The sequence below is a fragment of the Globicephala melas genome, chromosome 5 (assembly GCF_963455315.2).
Source record: "Globicephala melas chromosome 5, mGloMel1.2, whole genome shotgun sequence".
In the NCBI taxonomy this organism is placed as follows: Eukaryota; Metazoa; Chordata; class Mammalia; order Artiodactyla; family Delphinidae; genus Globicephala; species Globicephala melas.
Window position 1 is genome coordinate 35,886,877 of NC_083318.1, and position 21,369 is coordinate 35,908,245.

The 21,369-nt window shown below is 50.8% G+C and overlaps 1 protein-coding gene across 3 annotated transcripts in view; it reads left to right on the forward strand.

Annotated features, from left to right (window-relative positions):
• The first annotated feature begins 217 nt into the window (after positions 1 to 217).
• Positions 218 to 21,369, forward strand: part of LOC115857266 (janus kinase and microtubule-interacting protein 1) — a 100,824-nt gene continuing 79,672 nt past the window's right edge. For 2 of the 3 annotated variants that reach the window (XM_030864174.2, XM_030864176.2), the window contains exon 1: positions 218 to 549. The gene's annotated coding sequence lies outside the window, so the exon portion shown is untranslated. Of the gene's footprint in view, positions 550 to 11,113; positions 11,240 to 21,369 lie in introns of all 3 variants that reach the window. The other variant, XM_060299139.1, reaches the window with a different exon arrangement.

Consider the following 21,369-nt stretch of genomic DNA (forward strand, 5'->3'; position numbering starts at 1 on the left):
TGGAGCTCAGCAGCAGGTCCCCCAGCCCCTCCCTGGCACGAGCCGCTGGGCCCACTGCGCACGCTCAGGCCTCCCCTAAACTCCTCTCGAAGCAGCGGAACAGCTCCCGGCCTCGGCCCCTGGCGGGGGCGGGGCAAGCGCCGGGCCCACCCCTCCGACTGGCAGGAGGACGGACCAACCGGAGGGGCGCCCCGGGTGAGGGGCGGGGCCGCGCTGCGAGCCGGGCGCCGGGCTGCCGCGGGAGCTGCAGCCGGGAGTGTGCGGCACGCGCTGACCGGCTGCCCTAAGCACGGTCACCCGCGTCGCTGCATCTCAACCCCCGCCCCGCCGGGCCGCGCGCGCACATCAGCCCGTCTTCCTCATTTGCTTCTTACGATTTTTTTTTTTTTGCATGCATCCTTTTTCTGTTCCGTTTTGTCCTTTTTAAGGCGGGGGCGGCGGCAGCGTAAGCTCTGGGCGGGGAGGGGGGCGGCCGGAGGATGCGGTGCGGGGCTGCGCTCGCTACGCCCGCTGCTGCTGCTGCCCGGCTCGGGCCTGAGCACCGAGCAGGTGGGTACAGGTGCGCCGGGGGGCGGGAGGCGCGCGATGGCCAAAGGGGAGCCGCGGACTCCACGACCGATGGGCTGACCCATTGGCAAGGGACGCAGTGACCAGTGCCGCCCCGCCCCGTCTCCCACCTTCCCCGCCCCTCCTCCAGCCTTCGCGCCCCCATTTGATTACACTGCCACTCTTGCATCTCACCTCTGAGGTCCCGCACCTTTCCGTTCCCATCCCCCAATCCCCTCCAAATCCCCCTGCAGTCTCCCAGCCGGAGGACTCTGCGTCGCCTTCCTACATACACCCTCTCCTTCTCCCGCCCCCAGCCCTCTCTTTCTTATGCCACCCCCATTTCCACTCCTCTCCCCATTCCGTCTCCAAGCTAAGGAGGGGGAGGGGGATCCACCGGGTGCCTCCCGGGAGTGGCGCGGGGGGCGTGGCCGGCCGGTTCTTTCTGGGTCCCACCCCCTGAGTAGGTCTGGGTCCCACGGATCTCTGCCGAGGTGGTACAGAGGATGGAGCCCCGGGCCGCGCCGTGGAGGCAGAGGGCCGGGAGGGCGAGGCCGCCCCACCCCACGCACAGCACACGCTGCCGCGGCCTCTGCCACGCACACCCCCACGCTGCTCCGCCCACGTGGGCGCCGGGGAGGAGGCTGGAGAAATGCGAAGAAAGGCTGGTACCCACCCTCCTGCCTGGCCGGCGCGCCCTGGGCGTACTCTGCCTCCGGAGATGGCGCACAGAGATTGGCTCCCGCGGGGCCGGGCACCTTGCCGGACGCCCTGCGTTCAGGCTAGCGGCCGCTCGGGCCTGCCGCGCCTTCGCCACCAGCCGCCTGACTCCATCGCTCCATCACTCCACCCTCCTGGCTTCGGGCTCCTGAGCCGGCCTCGTCATCCCTGATAGAGGCTGCCTCCCAGGCTGGAGCCTTTCGCCTAAAGACAGCCCCCTCGCCCCCGCACACACATACACCACCACCACCACCTCCCCTCGCCACACACTCTAGTCTACCCTTCTGAAGTCTTGGCCGGCCTGGGCTCTCCGCCGGCCTCTGCCCAGCTCTCTAAGCTCCAGAGATACTGTATCTAACCCTGGTCCTCCTCCGCCCCCCACACCCCTTCCATGCACACTCACAGGCACGCTCTCCTTGGCCTTTGCTCGTGCTCTTCCCTCTCCGGGAACTCCCCTCCTTTAACTGGACAGCTCCTTCTAGAACAAGGCAGGGAGAGCCCCGTGCCCCACCTGAGCTTTCCTGTATGGCAGAGCTGGACATACTGCTGCCCTAACTGATGGCCTCCGCCTCCCAGACCAGACTAAGAGGTTCTGGCGGAGGGCGGAGGAGCCTAAGCCCCTCGCAGAGGGATCCACCCAGAGTACATATCTGGCCTAAGTGGGGGGGGCCTTCCCCCAACTCAGGGTGACCTGGTATGGGGCGGGGCTGTGGAAGGAGTTGGCTTCTTCTCCAGGGCCTTGGGCAGGTGGGTGGCTCTTCCGTGAGCCCGGATGTACGAAGAAGAGGGACAGGTTTGGGGATGGGGTGGGATGGTCAGCACTCCCCCACTTCCCGCCCCCAGGATGCTTGCCCAGCAGGGCATTGTCAACTCCCAGAGACCTGCTGGTCTGAGCAAACTTTTCGTTTTGTACAACTCGATGGAGGTTTATGGATGGTTGCACAGTTTTTGTTGTTGAGACGCCTGCATGTGGTCTGTAATGCTGAACATCTCTGGTCAGAGTCTGGGGGCAGCTCTTGCCTTGAGTCTTATCACAGCAAGAAGCCCCTCAAAGGGTCAGAGTGTGGGTCCCACAAATGAGCTCATTGCCATTTTCATCCTTCACTAACCATCCATGGCTCCCACTGCCTCCATGACCTCACAAGTTCCTCACATCCCGGCTTCCCTGGCCCACCTCTTCCTCTCCCCACCACAATCTCAGCCACACATGCCAACTCTGTGTCCCCAGATGCATCTTCCCACTTAGGTTTTCCCCACGTGCTGTGTTTTCTCCCAGAAATGATCCCCTCCTTTGTCTGTCTGGAGAACTCCTATTCATATGACAAAGCCCAGCTCTCATGTTACTTCTCTGTGGTGTTCCTTGACTCTGCCAAACAGATTGTGTAGTTCTCTCCCAGAACCTTATATCTGTACGTTGCATAGTATTTGTGTCATTTTTCCTTAAGCAGACCTTGCCCACCAGAGACTAGGGGCACAGTGAAGTCTGAGAGGCAGCCCCTCTTTGGTGGGGCTCCATCTTCCTGGGGAGGCCTTCACACTGGCATCGGTACTGCCAGCGCTGGAAGAGAGACATGTACAGAGGGAGAGAGCATGACAGCTGCCTTCCCCCGACCTGGAGGCTTCATGAGGAGGAGGCACGATGGAGCCCGCTGTCTTAGCACAGAGCAAGTTGGGGCTGGAGAGGAGCGGAGGGAGGAACAGTTTCTGAGGAAGGCATAACCCAGCAGTGATTGCCGCCGTGTGCTATGGCTGTTTACCTCCCCGAGGACGGGCTCTCCCTCTCTCCAGGCTGTAGAGCCAGACTGCCTGGGTTCCCCTTCGGGCCCTGCCCCTTACTCATCTGCGGCTGGGCAAGTGCTTCCCACCTGGGCTTTCTAACTAAAATGGGATGCCTTCCTCAGAGAGATTGGGGGTGACTGCAGTGTATCCTGGTTCTTCTCTGTCGGCCTCCTTCCCCACTGTGGTTGGGTCAACCTGCAGGGCTTCTGAAGCTGGACTCACCTGTGCCTGTTCCTTATGGCTGTGTGATCTTGGGCAAGAGGATTAACCTCTCTGAACCTCCATATCCTGTACAAATGAGGGCAGTGGTCTGTCTTTGGCTGAGTTGGTGTGAGATCAGAAGTGTAGTCTCTGGGCATTGGAAGCACTTAAATAAGTGGTCATGACAAGGAAGGAGGGTGTCATAAGTGATTTGAAAAAGATAAATCCTTTAGCTTTGTCACAGAGCAAATGGCCTGGTTGGAGGCCCTCTTTGTCCTTCGCAAGCTAACAACGTCACGCCAATAAGCTAAATATTCAATAAGCAGGAATGAAAGATGAAAGGGGTGGGTGCCGTGTTGACTAATCCCAACTGTGCAGACTTGTGTGAGAAGATGCTGAGAGCTACATGCAGGAATCCTGAACTCAGAGTCCACTGGTCCCAGAACAGTTCCTTCGATGCCTCTTTCATCTAGACTTTCTCCCTGCTCAGTGTTGGGGTACAGCTGTTACAATAATTTCCACCCAATTCTTAGGAAAACTCGTTAAAAAAAATTTTTTTTATTGAAAGATAGTTGATTTATAATGTTGTGTTAGTTTCAGTTGTACAGCAAAGAGATTTAGTTATATATATATTTCAGATTCTTTTCCATTATAGGTTATTACATATTATTGAGTATAGTTCCCTGTGCTATGCAGTAGGTCCTTGTTGGTTATCTATTTTAAGGAAAACTCTTAATGGAACTAGTGATCATGAGCAGTGGCCACCAGCTAGGTGAGGTGGGCTGGGAGGGAACAGGGCTGGGTTAGAGGAGCTGCATTGAGAACCACCTCACCCCTACTGGCTGTGTGACTTTGGGCAAGTCACTTAACCTCTCTGTGCCCAGTCCCTTTTCCTGTGATGTTCACATAGGGAAAATAGCTCTCTATTGTTGCTTAAACTCCCACTCCTGCCATGAATTATCTCATTTAAACTGCACAGCACCAGGCAGGGTAAGGATTGTGTGAGGCCCTGACAAGCAGGGGCTGTGTCTGGAGGTGGAGGCAGAGGTGGAATTAAGTAGTGTGTGTGGGGGGCGGGGGGCGCGGGGGGTGGGGGGGTGTCTCTCACTCTGGAGCTTAGATGTTGTTCCATGAAGCATGCTGATTCCAGTAATGGAAAGAAAACCTTCCTACAGGGCTAGTGTGAGAAATCAATCAGAGGAGCCTTCTCAGTGCTTTTAATAGAAACATGTTACCTTAAAGGCAGTAGTAGCTATTGGTGTTGCTGTAGCCTGAGGTTCAGAAAAAAACCCCAAGGCAGGCTAACAGTGGGACCTTGGCTTGCCACTCTAGCCCTGAATGCCTTCTGAAAATGTTTTCTTTGCTTATGCCTTTCCAAAGCCAGATGGACAGCCCAGGGACCATGGGCCAGCAGGGAGGGGCAAGGACAAGGAAGGGGGCCCTGAGGGCCTCATGGTGTGAAGGGCAGGGGTCAGGAGCCCCTCCTGTGGGAGGTGGGAGGGGCACGAGTGCTTGCAGAGAGTAGCCCAGGAGGTAATTAACATGCTGGTTCTGAATCAACCTGAAAGCAGCAGAGAGAGGGCGCAGGGGTGCTCAGAGTGAGGGAGGGGCCAGCACCCCAGTGGGGACAGTGGCTCTGTTCTTGTCTTTGGTGATAGTATTTATTTTCAGAACCGCAACAAGGAGTACTGTGCCTTTCATTGGTCTACAGAAATGAATTGAGATAAATGCTGTTTTTCTTAATTGTAACAGTTAACATTGGCTGAGCACTTACCAAGCGCCAGGGTGTCCGCAAGCTACTGCTCATCGGCCCGCTGCTTGATTTTGTAAAGAAAGTCTTACTGGTACACAGCCATTTCCATTTGTATACCTACTGTCTATGGCTGCTTCGGCCCTGTACTGGCAGAGTTGGGCAGTTGGAGAAGACACCAGTAAAGCCAGAAACATTTACTACCTGGCCCTTTGCAGAAGTTTGCCACCCCCTGGTCTGTGCTCTCTCCCTGGTTTGAGTTCATTCAATCCTGAACACAACCCCAGAGGGAGAAGCCCTGCATCTCCCATTTTACAGGTGGACACAGAGAGGCTGTGAAGCCTACCCAGGGTCACAGAACTGGTAACTGGGGAAGCAGGGATTTTTTCCAGCAGGGGAAGAATTTATATTTTTTATTAGCTTCTAACAGAATCTTACCATGTTCAGAGAATGTGGTCTGTATGATATCTATTTTTTAAAAATTTGTTGATAGTTTCTTTATGTCCTAGTACCTGACCAATTCTTAAAATATCTTTGTTTCAAATATATATACTATTTAATATTAACCATTTCTGAGGATATAGTTCAGTGGCATTAAGTACATTCGCATTGTTGGGCAACCATCACCGCTATCCATCTCCAGAACTTTTCCGTCACCCCAAACCGGCGGCCCATGTTCTTAACCATGACTCCGTCCTGCCTTGTGGGAGTTTTGTAGAAAAAAGCAAACATCAGCAGCAGCATAATTTAGCACAGGAGGCGTTGATGGCAGCCTTGGGTTTGAACGCCGGCTCTGCCGTATGCTGACCGTGGAGGATCGCCTGTACCCTTTGAACCCTCCACAGCTCAGTGTCCTCATTTGTGAAATGGGAATAACCCGAATCCCCATCCTTGCCGTCCACGTGGGTGTAAGGATGAAATAAAGAACAGAGGTGGGGCTTCCCTGGTGGCGCAGTGGTTGAGAGTCCGCCTGCCGATGCAGGGGACGCAGGTTCGTGCCCCGGTCCGGGGAGATCCCACATGCCGCGGAGCGGCTGGGCCCATGAGCCATGGCCGCTGAGGCTGCGCGTCCGGAGCCTGTGCTCCGCAACGGGAGAGGCCACGACAGTGAGAGGCCCGCGTACGGCAAAAAAAAAAAGAACAGAGGTGAAGACCCAGCCTTGTATGGTGGACAGTCGCTGTGATGCTGTTCCCTGGAACAGCCACACCCTTAATCAGTCGTTAGGTCGGTCTGTCCTCTCTGTGTGGCTCGTGGTGTCCCCTTTATCCTTTCCAGGTCTTGGAATCATCCTCAGGACCCGTCATGTGTCCTAAAGCCCCCAACTGGACCTCAGAGGACCCATGTGCTGTGTGGAGGCAGGTTTCCTGCTGTACTTTCTCCCCTGTGGCCCAGAGTTGGCTGAAGGGCCACTTTAGGGAATGAAAGGAGGTTCTGTTGTGGCCATCCCGGGGCTGCCAAGGGCTGCCCATTGTAGCAGTAATGCCCTTGTGTGTGCCAGGTCAGGGGATGCGCTGGCTCAGCCTGCTGGCCCCCAAGCCTCCACCTCGGCTGCATTTTGATTCAGGAGCCCTGGACTGGCCCCTCGTCCCTTCCTTAGGGCTGGTAGGGGTGGGACACACCACTGAGGAGAGTCCTGCTTCCTATGGAGGACAGGAAGACCGTGAGTATCACAGGCGTCGATAGTGGAGGTGAGAGGGATCTGGTAAAGTATCAATAGCTTTCTGCTTCTTTTAACATTGGAAAGTCCGTCTTCTCTCTTTTCCTTTTCTATTCTGGTACTTCTGGAGGCTGATCACTCCTATCTGCATTCTGAGACACGAGGTTTTATTTTATTTAACAGGATCATGACCTGACCGTTCTGTTGAAACAATTCTTTTTTCCTCCCCTTCCCCTTTTTTAAAAAATTGAGCTGAAATTCACACAATGTAAGATTAACCATTTTAAAGTATACAGTTCAGTGGCATTTAGTACGTTCACAGTGTTGTACAGCCAACACCTCTGTCTAGCTTTAAAACACTTTCATCATCCCCGAGGAGAACTCCCTCCTCGTGGAACACTCACTCCCCCTCCCCGTCCCTCAGCCCCTGGCAACCACCCATCTGCCTTCTGTCTCTGTGATTTCCCTGTTCTGGAATTTCATATACATGGGCTTATATAATATGTGGCCTTTTGTGTCTGGCTTCTTTCGTTCAGCATCATATCCTCAAGGTTCACCCAGGTCGTAGCATGTATCCGTACTTCAGTCCTTTTTGAGGCTGAATAATATTCCATTGTAAGGTTGGACCACATTTTGTTATCCATTCATTTGTTGATGGACTCTTGGGTGGTTTCTACCTTTCGGCTATTGTGCAGAGTGTTTGAGGCGTAGCTTCAAGTCTTAAAGCTTTCTTCTTGGGGCCTTGGCTACCAGGCTTCTGTTGTGGTGCTTCCACTCTCCTCCCACTGCTCACTGATTCATCCGTTCAGCCACTCAGCAGATAGCTATGAATGTGCCCTCCTTGCCAGGCTCTGTGCTGGGAACCGCCAGCCTTCACTTGCTCTTGACATCCGGAGAATGGTTTGTAGATTTCTCATTTTCCAAGCCAGAGTGTGGGAGCGCCCTGAGGCAGGGAGGCCCGCCAGGGGCCAACCCGGTGGCCCAGAGAGGCAGCTGGCGCAGCATAGGGGGCCTTTCTGATGGTTCCTGGAATGCACTGGACTCTCCTGCCCAGAGTGTTGTGTCTGCTTCTTGCCGCCTGGCCCTTTCATCTCCTGCCCTCACCGGAACTGGCTTCTTCTCATCCTTCATGTCTCAGCTTAAATGTCCCCTCTTTGGAGACGTCTTCCCTGCCCTTCTCAGGTAGATGCCCGCCTTCCCGCTCCACTGTTATTCTCCCCTCTGGCACCCCGTTTCTTCTGAAATCATCATGATCTGAAATGTGTTTTGTTTCCCCATTTGTGATCATTCCCCTGGTTCTCCTGAGCTAGAATGAAAGCACCGTGAGGGCAGGAACCTCGACTGGCATGTTTTCTATCTCTCAGCACAAGACGCTGGCATGCAGTAGGTGCCCAAGAAATAATTGTTGTTTTGCTTAGAGCCAGATGTGCGTTAATTTCCTAACTCCACCTTGGTAGCTCGGTGATCTGGAGCGTGTTACTTCACCTTTCCAAGCTTCCCTTTTTTCTTCTGTTCAGTATGGAGAAAGTTCAGTGTCCCTAGCTCTTGGGGTTGGTGTGAAGGTCAGAAATAACTGTGCAGACGTCCCAGAGCATGCTGGTGTACAGGAGGTATGTGTCAGGTGGTGCTGCTGACACTGGTGGTTCCAGAAGTACTGGTCATAATGATTGTGAACGGGCCTCCTAAGCCATATGTTCACTTGCCCTGGGGAATGGAAAACACACACTGGATTTCAAAGACTTTGTAGGAAAAAGAGAATGAGAAAGATCTCAGTAATAACTTTAACACTGATGACTTGTTGAAACAAAACCGTTTTGGATATGTCGGGCTAAATGAAATGTATCATTGAAATTAGTTTCGCTGGTTTCTTTTTACTTTTTTTTAACGTGGCTGCTAGAAAATTTAAATTTTTACCTGGGATTCACATTGTATTTTGGGGGGCAGTGCTGCTCTAGACGCTATGCTCCTCAGGGGCAGGGACCAGGCCCAGAGGATGGTGGCTCTGCCTTCTGTGAAGTATGTGGCCCTGGGCAAGTGAGTTACATTCTCCCATGTTTCAGTTTCCTCCTCTGTAAACAAGGCACTCAGTCTGATAACAAAGAGTGACAGTGCACATCTGTGGGCCTCCTGTGTGCCCCCGGAAGGAACTAGAGCCCCAGGAAGACCAGGCGCGGCAAGGTCCCTGCCCATGGCAGCTTTCATTCTGAGAGAGGGGAGACCCACAAATAAAACACAAACCCCATCACCAAGACTGTGACTGTTACCTGGAGAATGTGAGTAAGGAGACTTGGTAAACAATCGCAGGGCGGTGAGAGCTGGGTCTCTAGCTGGGAGCCCTGAGGGCAGACCTCGTGAGGGGAACAGGCTGGATCCACATACAGCCTGGTGCGTGGTAGCCTCTCTGTAACTGGCGGCAACAGGATTAGGATGAAGAGCGTTGGGACCCTCTTCTGAGTCGCCTCCACTCAATGGCTCTAGCGTTTTTACTCCCTCCGCATAGAGTAACCGCACCAGAATTCTTCTGTCCTCTGAAGAGTTTGCATGTTCATTTCCCGTGGTCTCTGAAGGCGGAGATCTCTCCATGCTTCTCAGAGCAGTGGGCAGGGCTGCCCAATGGCCAGAGCTGATTGGTCGAGGGAAGCTGATTCTCAGGGCCTGGCAAGGCCACCTCCATGTTTTGCGCACCTCCTCTGCTCCAGACCATATCCCCACTGCTTTCTGCCAGGCCTGGGAGGGAGTCTGGGTTGAACTCCACTCCCCACCCAGCCAGGAGCCTCGAGGGAGACAAAGCACATCACCCCTGGGAGTTCTGGTGTCCTGGGGGGTCACACCCCTCTCCCCAACCCAGGGTGCCATGTGTTCCACGTGGAGAGATGCCCGTGAAGGGCTTTGTCCAGGTTTTGCAGGGGTCAGCGGATCTTGTCCTCCTTGTGTTCTCCATGCACACCTGCCTGCGAGTTGCTAGCCTTCTGCTGCTGCTCGGGTGGGGACAGAGGAGTGGATCGTGCTGACGTGGAAGTGGAAGTGGGTTATTGAGGGCAACAGCGAGTCTTGCTCTCCAGCCCCTGTTGGGCCCGTACCACCTCATTGGTGAAGAATGAGTGACTTATTACCTGAGATTGCCCAGGTAGAAATGGCAGTGATGGGGGTCAGACCTCTGGCTACTCCAGTTGCTGATTACTTATGAAAAGAGTGCGGCCAGCTTAGCCTGTGTTCAGGGCCCCCATGGCCTGCTCCCAACTCAATTCCCATGTTTCCCCTGGGGAATTGTACCCCCCCTCCTAAGCACTGTCCCTTCTTCCAGACCCTTGCTTGCCAGCTCCCTCTGCCAGGAATACCTCCCTCCCTCACCCCCCACCTGTGAAACCCTGCAGGTTCCATGGCCCGGCTTGGATGGTGGAGCCCTAGGAGAGACCTGTTTGCTTACTCTACAAGTGAATATACAGTGGATGAGGTCACCAGGGCTGGATTAAGATAGGAACAGCCTGGAGGCAGAGAGGCGGACTAAACAGGCTTCCGGCACTCTCCTGATCTTGCCAGGTTGGCGTGGCCTGCCCCTGCCTCTCTCCTCCCAGGCCTTCAGTAGAGCATGTTTCCAGCTGTACCATCTGCCTGCCATTCCTGACTGAGCCGGGCCTTTGCACATGCTGTTCCCTCTGGCAGATCTGCCCATTAGCCTTTCCTGCCCCCATTCACCCAGTTGAACATCCTCCACGTGTGCTTGAGATCCATCATCAGCCTTATTTCCTCCAGAAAACCTTCCGTGACAATCCTTCCGCATCCGCAGGCCAGGTCAGCTATGTCCCCAGGGTTCCCGGTGCTCCGAGCATCCCTCTGTCACTGTCCTGGATTCTGTATTCCAACTGCCAGTGACTTGTCCGACTCTCCCACTAAACAGAAGGTTCTGGGAAAGTAGGGATGCTGCCTGGTTCACGGTGGGATTCCCAGCACCCAGCACAGGGTGAGGGGCACAGTAGGTGGTCAATCACTTTTGGGCTTTAGCCTTAATATTTGCTGTTTATAGTATTATGACTGAATTGTTTTCACTTCTGGGCCAAGAAAGGAAGAATGAATATGTTTCATATTCCTATAATGTTCGTGTTGGGAGGGACTGTAACCGGGTGCCGTAGGTTCTTCTCTCTGTTATTTGCATCAGGTCCACTCTGCCCTCAATAAGCCCCACTCCTTTCTCTGTAGCAGCCTCCTCTAGTGACATCAATTCTCCAAAGCTCCGACCCCTCAGTACTCGTGGTTGAAACACCCCTGGTGGTTCTATCAGCCCAGAGATGACATTTGTGAAGTTTCTGTAGAACTCAGTAAAGCTACCCTTCCCCTGCACACGGGGATTTCACAGCCTTGCAGTGCAGTCTGCGTTTAGTTAAGGGCAAAAAAAAAAAAAAAAAGAAAAAATGTTAGACAGCTGTTCTTCAGAATCCAAACCATGTTCTTGTGTTCACAGGTCATATTTCTTGTTAAACTGGTCTGATGTTTCCATTTCTCCCAAGCTGCACCTCAGAATACGCTTTGGAAGACACATCTTCTTTTTGGAAGTTGGCGGGGCTGCTCTGTGGGCCAGGGCAGCTGGGTGAGTGAGCTCATTAAGCCTGGCGGTAATTGAGTTTCTGCGGCAAGTCTTGGAGCCTTTCAGGATCAGGGCTGGAAGAGGTTCTTTTGCCAACCAGACACCTTATTTAAACAAGGGCCCGGATGCCCCCAAATTATGCCTAATCTGTTTAAACTATTGGGCAAATGGGCACTTTACTTTTAGTATCTACCTCTCCCTGGAAGTGCACCAGATACCCAGGATGAGCCCAGTTTATGAGCGCCTGGGCATTGCAGATCCCCTGAGTTTTCTATAGGCATGGCTAAAGGTGAATGCAAGACACTTCATACCAAATACGCAAACAAGTCCTGTTGCTGGATAGGATATCGGAAATTGGGAGTGTTCCAGTCAGAAGATGGGGGAGGGGTGCTGGGTGCCCCAAACCTCAGGTGTTCACAACATAAATTGTGAATTGGGGATTTCACAATTCACAAGCTCCCGGATTGTAGTTTCCCTTCATATTTGTTGATGAACAGAGGGCATTGTAGGTAGGTCAACTAAGAGGTCAAGTGACAAGGAGATGGGGGGTGGGTATTAAATCACTCCCTGGAAGGGATGTGGGCTGATCAGTTTGTGGTGTCTCACCTGTTCATCGTAGCTGGTATAGAAAACCCCTCCGCTCACCAGATCTTTGTTAGCATCTGTGCCAGGTGTCTGTGAAAGCACTGCCACAGCCCTTGAAAATATCCATGCTGTGGACTCTGTTGTGAATTCCAACCATCCTTTCCCACCTTGGTCTGAAGCACTGAACTGTTATGACACTTTGTATCATCCCATGTCATGAAGGTGGTCCTCAAAACACCGTGAGTGGCCCCATGCCTCCTCTTTGTGGGAAGGTCAAATTCTAGCCTCAAATTGTCCAACCCAGGAATCTGGTAATGGACATTATTATAGATGATGTTCTATGACTATTGGGTGAATAATTCATTTGCTCCTGTTTACTGGAACCAGAGAGAAAAAAATCATGGTCGATTAGAAAATGAACCATTTTAAGAAACTAAAAATTGCTGGAGAGGTGATTTTGTTATCTGAATTAAAAAGAATAAGCTCTTTGAAGTTCTTGCTGTGACATATGCCCGATTCATTTAATGCAAAAGAACACGGTAAAGGAGGAATGGAGGAAGTAAACTGACATGAGATGTGTAGAAAACAAAAAGTAAAATGGCAGAGGTAAACTCAGCTGTATAAATAATAACATTAAATGTGAATGGCTTAAACAACCCAATCAGGGACTTCCCTGGTCATCCAGTGGTTAAGAACCTGCCTTCCAATGCAGGGGATGCAGGTTCGACCCCTAGACGGGGAACTGAGATCCCACATGCCGCGGGGCAACTAAGCCTGCATGCCGCAACTACTGAGCCTGCACGCCGCAACTACAGAGCCCACGCGCTCTGGAGCCCGTGTGCTACAACTAAAGAGAAGCCTGTGTGCCGCAACGAAGATCCCGCGTACCACAACTAAGACACAATGCAGCCAAAAATAAATATTTTAAAAAACCCCAACCCAATCAAAAGGCAGAGATTGTTAGAGTATATTAAAAATGATCTAACTATATGCTGTCTACAGGTGACATACTTCTTTAGGCTCAAAGATACAAATAGGTTGAAAGTAAAAGAATGGAAAAAGATACATCATGCAAAGAGCAACCATAAGAAAGCTAGAGTGACTATACTGATATCATACCAGATAGATTTAAAATAAAAAATAGAGATAAAGGGCTTCCCTGGTGGCACAGTGGTTGAGAGTCTGCCTGCCAATGCAGGGAACACGGGTTCGTGCCCCGGTCCGGGAAGATCCCATATGCCGAAGAGCGGCTGGGCCCGTGAGCCATGGCCACTGAGCCTGTGCGTCCGGAGCCTGTGCTCCGCAACGGGAGAGGCCACAACAGTGAGAGGCCCACGTACCGCAAAAAATAAATAAATAAATAGAGATAAAGAAGGACATTTTATAATGACATTTAATAACATTTTACAATGATAAAAGGATCAATCCATTAGGAAGATATAACAACCAGAAACACACATGCATCTAACAACAGAACACCAAAATATCAATATTTGAAGCAAAAACTGATCTAAAAGAAGGGAGAAGTAAATAATTCAGCAATAATATTTGGATACTTCAATACCCTACTTTCAATAATGGATAGAACAACTAGACAGAAGATCAGTAAAGAAATAGAAAACTTGAAGGACACTATAAACCAACCAGACTTAACAGACACCTAGAGAATACTCCACCAACATAAGAATATACATATACACATATATATGTAGAATTGAGGTATAATTGATATAAACCATTATATTAATTTCAGGTGTATAACATAATAATTTGATATTTGTATACATTGTGAAGTGATCACCAAAATAAGTGTAGTTAACATCCATTGCCACATATAGTTACCAAAAATTTTTTCTTGTGATGAAAACTTTTAAGATCTACTCTCTTAGCAAGTTTCAAATATACAATATGGTATTACTAACTATAGTCACCGTGCTCTATATTGCACCCCCATGAATTGTGTATTTTATAACTGGAAGTTTGCGCTTGGTGACCTCCTTAACCCATTTTGCCCACTCTCCTGTCCCCCGCCTCTGACAGCCACCAATCTGTTCTCTGTATCTATGAGGCTGGTTTTTGTTGTTGTTTTTTAAGATTCCACATATAAGTGAGATCATGTGGTATTTTTCTTTCTCTGTCTGATTTATTTCACTTGGCATAATGCCCTCAAGGTCCATCCATGTCTCACGAATAGCAAGATTTCATTCTTTTTTTGTGGCTGAATCATACTCCATTTTATATCTATCTATTTCATAGTTTCTTTATCCATTCATCCGCTGACGGACACTTAGGTTCTTTAATTTCTTGGCCATTGTAAATAATGCTGCAATGAACACGGGGGTGTGTTTATCTTTTCAAGTTAGTGTTTTCATCTTCTCTGGGTAAATACCCAGAAATGCTGGATCATGTGGTGGTTCTATTTTTAATTTTTTGAGGAACCTCCATACTATTTTCCATAGTGGCTACACCAATTTACATTCCCACCCAACAGTGCACAGAGGTTCCCTTTTCTCCGTGTCCTCGCCAAGAATATATATTCTTCTCAAGGGCACGGGGATCGTTCTCCAGGATAGACCATATGCTCAGCCATAAAACAACCTCGATAAACTTGAAAGGATAGAAATAATACAAAGTGTGTTCTCTGACCACAATGCAATGAAATGAGAGATCAATAGCAGCAAAGACAGGGCCTGGTCCACAGCTGATGTTCAGTTCCACCCTTGTAAGCCTGATTTCTACAGCCCCCGCTTTTTCCTCCCACCTCATCCTGCACCTCATTACTCCTAGCCACCTCTTTGACCCCAGTGAACTACTGACTTCCTTACCCACTGTTTCCAGATTCCATGTGTCTGCTGCCCCAGTCCCTGGAATGCCTGTTCCTCTGCCTTCCCCCATCCTTGCTGTCGTAGGAGGACCTACCTATCCGGGCTTATGGGACCACCTGCCCTAATGAGTCACAGTAAGCAGAGTTTGTAAAGAGTAGATTAGAGCAGTGGTTCTCCAAGTAGGGTCCTGGGCCAGCAGCATCAACGTCACCTGGGAGCATTTTAGTAGCGCACGTTCTCAGGCCCCACCTTGAGGGGCTGAGTCAGAAATACTGGGTCAGGGTGTAGCAGTCTGGCAATAGTTTATTTTCATATGTATTTTATGACTCTAAACTTATAGTGCTTCACGTCACGTCAGTCCATGAGAACAGTGAGGTTGCCTTGATGCATGTAACTTTCAAAATGAAAAGTTTGGGGTGACAGTAGTATTCTTAACAGCCATGGCACCCTGAGTGTTAATTGGGCTTTGTTGTGGTTGTGAAAATATTCTGTTCTGAGAATCTTTACCTACCACATTTGCAATCGGTAAGGTTTTTGTCAACAACTTGTCTTCTAGTTTCAGCATCCGTTTTGCTGGAGATGACAGGAGAGTCTCAACCCCAAGACGTGTATAAAACTGAGTATTCACCTGGCAACCCAGGTCCATGCAGTGGCGTCTACAGAGGGTCGACATTTGATGTGCAGCTCATTTGCGCTTGTATGCCGTGTTTGTAGTTTAAAATGATTCTACCTATAAAAAATAGAACCAAACATGTGTTGCTCCAGAACCCTGATCTCTGATACCCCTGAGCATCTTCAGGGTGGACCAGGGCTCCATGGAATGGGGTTTGAAATCCAGGCCTGGTCACCATCTCCCAGTGCCCCAAAGTTCTGATGGTCCTGCTCTGTTTTAGGTACTGGCCACCATCCCTTTGCAGACACCTGTGTCTCTGTGTTGTCATGTGCCCATCAGTATCACATTGGTTCTGTCTCAACCTCCAAGTATCCTCATGTTCCTAAGACTGGGCCCTGGGAAGGAGGAGCCTCCAGGACTGTCACTGACTGAACTGAGCTGGGCTGGAGGAGGAGCTGCATTAGGACCAGCACTTGCTTCACCCCAGGTCTCTGTGAACAGACCTTGCGGGTCCAGTGCTCTCCGAGGACAGTCTGCAGGTTCTGCCCACCCACTCCTTCCTCAGAATGGCTCTTGAGTTCTTGGGAGTATTTGGGAAGACAAACAGTCATACCAAGAAAGGCTGATATCTTTCAGAAACCACACCTGGCTGTGTCACCCCTCTGCTCGATGGACTCCACCTGTCCTGGGATGAAGCACACACTCCTTGTCACCACATCTGTGACCTCATCTCTCGATGCTCTTGCTCTTACCAATTATCTTAGTCTGCTTTGGCTGCTATAACAAAAAATGCCATAGACTGGGCAGTTTACATAACAGAAATTTATTTCTCACAGTTCTAGAGCTGGGAAGTATAAAATCAAGGTGGTGGCTGATTCTGTTTCTGGTGAGAGTTCTCTTCCTGGCTTGCAGATGGCCACCTTCTCACTGTGTGCTCAGGAGGTGGACAGAGAGAGGAAGTAAGCTCTCTTGTGTGTCTTCTTATAAGGATGCTAATCCCGTCATGAGGGCATAATCACCTCCTGAAAGCCTCATCTCCAAATACCATCACATTGGGGATTAGGGTTTCAACATATGAATTTGTGGGGGGGGGGCACAGACATTCAGTCCATAACACTGTCCCCTACCATATGGAAGAGTCAGCCTTCCTTGAACCTGCCCTCCGTTCCTCCTGTCTTTGCACATCTGTACCCTCTCTCTAGCGCGCCCTTTCTGCCGCCTCTAGAGGTGGCTTAGGCTCATATCCTCGGGTACTTCCCTGACTCCCCAAGCCTTGCACATCTTTCTGTCCCAGCTTTGGCCATACTGTGGGACTGTTGTCTTTCACAGTTTTTCTTCCCCACTGGCTGGAGCTCAGGGCCTGGCTGGGATTCGTGTCTGAAGCCCCTGTGCACAGCACAGGGCCTGGTATTGGGCAGGCACCGGGATGTTGATTGAATGTGGTTCTCTGCTGCTCTCCCTGCCTAAATGCCATTCAACCTTCCTTAGACCCCTATTCCCTTGTCTGCATGTCCACATTTCACCCCTGCCAGGGCCCACTTCAGATGTCTCTTTTGTCACACCCTACTGGGACCCACAGCCCTGGTCTGCACTTATCACCTGGGTTTGCTGCACTCTGTTCCCTTGCCTGCCTCCCTGACTTGACGGGAACTCCTCACGCATGTGGGGGAACCATTGGGACACCCAGCCCTGGGCCAGCACATTCGAGGGATTCGGCAAATGTCTGCACCTCATGAAATCATCCTTAACCATCTTCCTTCCCGATGGTGGTAGTAACCTGGTAGTAAATAACCTGGCAGTAAGTTCATCTTGGTCCGAGCACCCGAGCCCCATAATTAGTGTTCCAATTTGAGCCCCTTGTCTCTCCCTGCTTGCTTCAGCCTTGCCACCCTTTCCCCTGTCCTCCAGTTCTGGAGTCATTCGTGTCTGTTGAGGAGTGCCCTAGGCATATCGGACGACATTGAGTGGCTGGTGGAGAAAGGATGTGGAAACCACAAAAGAAGTTGCTCTTGGCTTGAAAGTCACGAGTCACACTGCTTGTTCTTAGTGGTGTGATTATGTGACTCATTTCAGGAGAGGTGGGACAGAAACAGCCTAATGGCTGAGACCTTTTCTGGGACTCCTTAAGGGGCCCTTGCACATCAATAAAGGGGACATTACAAAATGGTGCAGGGGGTTTGCGAAGAGTCAGCACGTAGTAGCAGAAAGCAAAGGCTTTGTATTCAGGTGGGGACTCGAGCAAGTCCTTTACTTACTTTCAGCTGAAATTTTGTCCCTATAAAATGAGGAAAATAACATATGCCTCTCCAGGACCTCGTGAGTACCAGGATTATGTGTGTAAGGACCTGATGCGTTTTGGCTGCCTAAGGGATAGCAGCCATCTACCCCCAGGTATGCAGAATGGCTGAGGCTTCGTCAGTCTTATAAATGTATTTACTTTGGCATTTTGTGGATGAGGCAGTGCCTGGGCCACCCTAGTGGCTCTATCTTCACATTCTGGCTGGCAGAATGTCATAGGGCTGTGGAATATTGAGAATCTGGAAAGTTTGGAACAGTTTCTAGTACAGAGAGACTGCTGTATAAGCAGGGACTGTTATTCCTGTTAACTTGGTGCATGTTGGTTGAATCGTATTGAATTCTGTCTGATGGAAGAGGAGTACGGGTGCTGCCACGATGCTTTGTTTTTCTTGCAGCACAGTTTTTGTTCCCATTGCTCATCCCCATCTCAAAGTTTCTCTCCTGTTCAGCACCTGGTAAGATTTTACACTGAAAAGCTAAAGAAAAAAGAAGACATCACATGCACAGAATATTCCAAAGGAAGTGTCATCATGTTCTTGTAACTGTTGATAAACAACTATCATTCCTCTATTTGATGACAATTTTGTTATGGGGGTCCTGCATACGAGTAGCAATTTTATCAGATTGTGTTTGTGGGTGTGTTTGGTGTTTTGGTTTGGTAGGTGGTTTTCTGATGATAGTGGAAGTTTTTCATGATTGAAAAAGTTTTACTGTTTTATAGAAGTTTTACTGTTTTATATATGTCACTCATTCAGTGACATTTGATTTGCTGTCAATATGCCTGGTTCTTGGAAGGTGATGGCATGATGTGCAGGAAGGAGCCTGGCTGTTCATTCCTAAAAATGTTCTTGGGTGCCTTCTAAGAGCATTCATGGTGCTGGGTCCTGAGGATAGAAAACAAAATTGACAGTTCTTTGGGCACCTGGGAAGTGGTCTTAGAGTCAGACATACCTGGGTTCAGTCCTGGCTTTGCCACTTACAAGCCATGGACCTTGGGCAGGTGACTTCACCTCTTTGAGCCTCAGTTTCCTTATCTGTCAAATGGGGATAATACTGTTACTTGTTTCACAAGGACGGATGGACTGAGGATGGATTGAGATGGGTAGGCCCAGCACATCGCCTGGCATAGAGTAGGCTCTCATGAGTGGCAGCTCTTGGTTTAACTGCTGCTTTTAGGGCCCAGAGGAAGGAGTCCTGCCCCAAGAGTCCCATGCAGCCTGACTCGGGGCCACCCTGGGCCACTCCCTTTCTCTTGTTCTCCGGCTGGCAGGATGGGTAGGGTCACCTTTTGCAGAGGAGGTGGCTGTGTGTGGGGGTGAGAGGCCTGGTTTCCTGTAGGTTTGCGGCATTACCCCATCAGGGTCTCCCAGGAGAGCACGGCCAGCGACCACCCCCCCCCCCCGCCTTGGCCTCTGCCTTCCTGTCCAGCTCTATCCAGTCTGCCTCTCAGCAGTGGTATTTACTGAGTGCCCCCTGGGCAGGTGCTTTCTGCTTCTCTCTGGGCCCCTCAACCACCGTGTAAGAAGGTAGGAGGGCACAAGAGGCCCTGGGAGGTTACACAGTCATTGAACCGTCAGAGTTAGTGAGCGGTGGAGCCTCAGGACGAGAGCCTTGCCCTCTCTCCACCCATGCTGGCGCTTTCTGGGTGGGCTCAGCAAAGGTGGCTTAAGAGGCTGAGGTTTGGGTGTGGGTCCTTCCAAGAGCAGCTTCATGTGGACTGCCCAACAAGATTTCATTTCATGAAAAAAAGCAAAAACTGTTTGAAAAGCACCTCTAATCTTTATTTTTTTTTTGCCCTCTGAACATATATGCTAGTTTTGTATTTTACTAGGGTCATACTGAACCAACTTCGTAGCCTGCCCTTCTTTTTAAATGGAGCAATCGAGGCTGAAGACTTCCCCACGGCGTGGTTCCTTTGGGGCGGGGACAGGAAGCAGGCTGTGGGCGTGGCTAATGAGGTGGGCTGGGGACAGGAAGCGTAAGGGGAAGAGTCAGGCTCCACTTTAAAAGTCCGTGGCAGGAAGTGACGCAGGACTGGCCGGAAGTGGAAGGGGCAGGGATCGGAGTTGGCGGCTTCGGGTTAACGTCAGGGCTTTACTGAACAAACTTGCCTTTGGAGTTGAGGAGGCTTAGCATGGGGAGAGGAGAGGTGACCAGGCAGAGGGATGAGGGATGGCCTGCAGCGTGTGAGAGGCCCCGTGGCAGGACGGGGTCAGGTGCTTCCCAGGCCACAGAGAAGATGGTGGCTCTGACGTAGGTAGTGGCATTGGAGGGGAGCAGAGTCTGTGGCACTGACATTAAAGGGAACACAGCTGTTATTGTATGGCTGTTCTCTGGGCCCATCCATGGAAGTCTAGACTCTGCAGGGGTCTTCTTAATTCATGTAATCCTTACAACATTCTCAGGAGGCAGAGTTTTCTTTCGTTCAGGTGACATGACTTGATTTAGGTCCTACAGGAAATAAGGGATGGAGCCAGGATTCGACTCTGGGTCTGACAGTGAAGTCCAGGCTTTTTTGGGAGGCCCAGGTTTTCAGGGGCAGGAGCCTTGGCAGTCATGGAGGACTTCCTGGAGCCAGTGGTGATGTGGCTTATACACCTTTACCAGGCTAAGTATGAGGTAAGGGTAAGGAGAGCAGAGGATTGGGTTCAAATCCTGCCTGCCTGTACATTTGCATTAGACACACCATCTCTGGGCTCCATGTTCCATCTGTACAATGGGGAGGTGGGACCAGATGGCCTTTCTCAACATCCCTTCTAAGTCTCGGGCTCACTCCTTCTCTACAGCAATGTTTGCTAAATATTTTCCTCTTGGGGAAGCCTGACATCTGACTACCAACACTGTCTCTCTTCCTGAGCTCCCTTTCTGGTTCCAGGATGCCAGTGGGTGCCCAGGTAGGTGTTCCTGTTCACGACAACAAGGGCTGTGCCCTGCCCGCCATTTTGAAAGACTCCAACTCTTTCTGGCCACCTGGGCTATCAGTGCTGCTAGGAGGTTCACCTGCTGGGTGACGCCATGAAGCAGGCCCTGGGGCCTGACAGATCTGTGTTCAAATCCCAGTCTTCTTGCATGTTCGGTGGAACCTTAGGCCAGTCCCTCTGCCTCTGAGAGCCTCCATTTCCCTATTTGTAAACATGGAGGTATTATCTCCCTTATCTCCCTTAGTCTCCTGACCTCCCTCCCCCATCCCCCCACCCTTGGTTTTCACCCTGAGGGCAGCGGGAAGCCAAGGGTGAGGTGAAGCAGGGCTGCTTCACATTTCTGCAGAAAAGCAGCCCTGTGGTAGGAATGATAAGGAGCTTGGTGAACCGTTTGACGAGATTTAAAAATAGATTAAAATGTAAAATACAGCTTAATTCAAGCTTTAGGAAATCTTCTTTGTCCCTCTCGTCCTATCGGTTTTGCCTCCTGAAATATTCACATCCGTGGCTCACCTCAGGCCTCTTCGTCCCCTACCAGGTGAGGACACAGCCTCAGCACTGTGCCTCTGGGGGCCCCCTCCAGGCAGCCCTCCGTGTTGACCCTGAGCAAGTGGTCTGAACTGCATGGGTATCTGACCTTTTCCTCCCAGGCATAAACCTTAACCAGTGGCTCCCTGCGGTGCTCAAGGTCACGTACTAGCCCTTTAGGGATTTATTGTGCTTCCTCCTACACGAAGAGCCTGTAATCACTCCAGGGCAGCACTGCGTCTTGTTCATCTCTATACCATCAGTGCCTGGGAAAGTATCTGACACTTAGTAGATTCTCAGTCAGTGGTAATGATGCTGCCTGTCTACTGAGCAGGGTACCTCCTCCACTGTTAAGAGTTTCAG